The 2760-nt window shown below is 33.2% G+C and overlaps 1 non-coding gene across 1 annotated transcript; it reads left to right on the top strand.

Moving 5' to 3' along the window:
* The first annotated feature begins 201 nt into the window (after nt 1-201).
* Nucleotides 202-308, top strand: LOC113913383. The gene has a single exon (XR_003517176.1). It is a non-coding gene; the product is annotated as a U6 spliceosomal RNA (small nuclear RNA).
* The last annotated feature ends 2452 nt before the right edge of the window (nt 309-2760 follow it).

Below are 2760 nucleotides of genomic sequence, written 5' to 3'. Positions count from 1 at the left end.
GAATCACTGTATCCTCATATTTTAGGGTACATCAATTTGTTAATATACTATTTCAAAAGAAAATATTTTCAAATTTTTCATTCCCAAATTATAAAATTATTTAAGTTTAGTAGAAGTTTCTATCATGACCAAACACTATTATTATTTAATTGAGCCATCTACAATTGCCACTTTTATAAATTAAAAATGATAGAACATTGAGTGTTTGCTTCAGCAGCACATGTACTAAAATTGGAATGATACAGAGAAGATTATCGAGGCCCCTAGGCAAGGATGACATGAAAATTCGTGAAGCGTTCCATAGTTGTTGTTGTTATTGTTTTTTTAAGATTTTATTTATTTATTTGACAGAGCAAGACACAGCGAGAGAGTGAACACAAGCAGGGGGAGTGGGAGAGGGAGAAGCAGGCTTCCTGCGGAGCAGGGAGCCCAATGTGGGGCTTGATCCCAGGACACTGGGATCATGACTTGAGCCAAAGGCAGATTCTTAATGACTAAGCCACTTCAAAGGCTGCTAGAGAAACTAAGCTGGCTGGATGTGGTAGGCGAGAGAGAACTTGTGGAAGCTTCTTGACACAGACGCAGGTCTTGAGCATATGTGAATTTTATTTTATATGTGGGCACATACATACTTTGGAGAATTAAAAGTAAGAGATAGAGTTATGTGAATGCATATCAATTTCATAGAGATGCTGTGTATTCATCATCACCTTAATTTATAAACCTGTCAACCACATCAGTGAGGCAATTAGCTAGAGACATATCACAGACTCATCTCTGATATAGAGGTCAGAGAAAATATTTTCTTCAAATTCTTTATCTTTAGGGGCTTCATGCACGTTAAAACACCATGTCATTTTATCTCCTTTTTATGACATTGAGGCTCATCTCTATTAAGATACTTTAAACTGATCATTGTTTTTAATCCAGTCATAAAGTGGTAGAAAATATATGCATTGGAAAGTTTATCCAAGGTCAACATTATAAACATGAAGAATTAATGGTAAAAATTCTTACGTTTTTAGTCTAAAGAACAAACTTCCCAAAAGAAATTTTGCAAAATTAGAAAAGCACTCTTTGAGCAAGAAGGTATTTTTTCCCCTAACTTTCCAAAATTTTAGTAATGCTAACTAAATCAAAAACAAGAATATTTCAGGGGAAGATCGAATCCTCCTCAAGGCACTACTGTGTTTTTGTCTTGTTTTTTTCTTTACAAGAAAACAAGAATCATTTTCACAAAACAAAAACCGTTCATTTAAGTTGATCTAAATAAATTTAAGTCAGATAATGCAGGGAAGTTATAGCTTTACTATAGTTTTAGCTTTCATTTGGATTACTGTATATAATTATGAAAAATCAAAGCCATTCCTTTTATTATGTATTATATATTGCAACATTTCTTTCTTTGCTATATTTCACATTATTCATTTCTCCTAGTTAGCTTTAAATATTAAGACTTTATGACGTTCTTATTATTCATTTTCTCGCCCCCCCCCCACAGTCCCATTCCATATATTCAGATATTGAAATGTAAGATTTCTCTTCAGGTTTACTGGTGATTTAACAATAAATGAACAAACAAAACATTTTAAGATGAGTTTTTCAGTATGAAAACAACGGGAATAGCGAGCAAATAAAATAAATGTCCATTATATTTGGACTTTTTTGTAATTTGTGTATTAGATTTATTTTCCCCCTTTGGTGTGGGATATTCTTATGAATAAGTGAACATATGGATAAATGAATATTGCCATATCTATAATAATTGTTAAAAACTACCAGAGATACATTCAACAGAAATTCCACGCTACCCCTCCTTACATTAGAAAATCTAACGGTGTTCATAAAACTTGCTCTTATATCTTGCTTTTGACACTAATGGGAGTTTTCAGTAAAGACTTCAAGTCCAATTGAAGCATGAGCCTAGTAGTTCCCCTTAATTGTGTTTGTAAATTCAATAGCTATTATAGAAAGAGACATTCTTGGCTGCACTTTACAAAAATTATTATACCTCCTAGACCATACTTTATTCATTCTTAACTTCTACGTGTTTTAAAACTGTCTAGTGTTAAGAGTAACTCAGAAATGTATACTTGACTCTCACAGACTTTGGAAGGCTTTTCTTCTGTCACATGTTCCTCTGATAGCTCAATACATTTTGTCTAAATCTAACAGAATGGTGTTGAGAGTCTACCATAAAAGAACGAGGAAAATTGTTTATAAATAAAAACACAGGAAGAGAAAGAGAACTGAATATTGTGTTCTGGAATATTTTTGAGATGAGTTCTTAACTGAAAGAAACAGGAAAGCATTTAAGTTACTGTTAACAAACTTCTATCAATAGTATTTATTATTGAATATGAGATATTGTCGTTTGTCCAATATTGGGGAACATTATAAGTCTTAGATTCTCTAAAAGTATTTCCACTGTCTGCATAAATATATATCACTAGTCAAAATTGAAGTGTGAATTAAAAAGAAAAGTCTTGGTGTGTTGGAGGAACCATAGCCACTTCTTGGAAACACACACTTTTTTTTTTAATTTAAATTCAATTAAGCCAACATATAGTACATCATTAGTTTTTGATGTAGCGTTCAATGATTCATTAGTTGCGTATAACACCTGGTGCTCATCACATCATGTGCACACACTTCCTTTTGCTATTTCCTCTGCTTGGCGCTGCCTGACTACCTCTATGAGAGCCACATTGCCCTCATCTTGTCCACTCTGTAAACTGACCACTGAGGCTATCCTCTTGG

This window comes from Zalophus californianus, chromosome 14 (genome assembly GCF_009762305.2).
Source record: "Zalophus californianus isolate mZalCal1 chromosome 14, mZalCal1.pri.v2, whole genome shotgun sequence".
Taxonomy (NCBI): domain Eukaryota; kingdom Metazoa; phylum Chordata; class Mammalia; order Carnivora; family Otariidae; genus Zalophus; species Zalophus californianus.
This window is presented reverse-complemented; position numbering and strand designations above follow the sequence as displayed.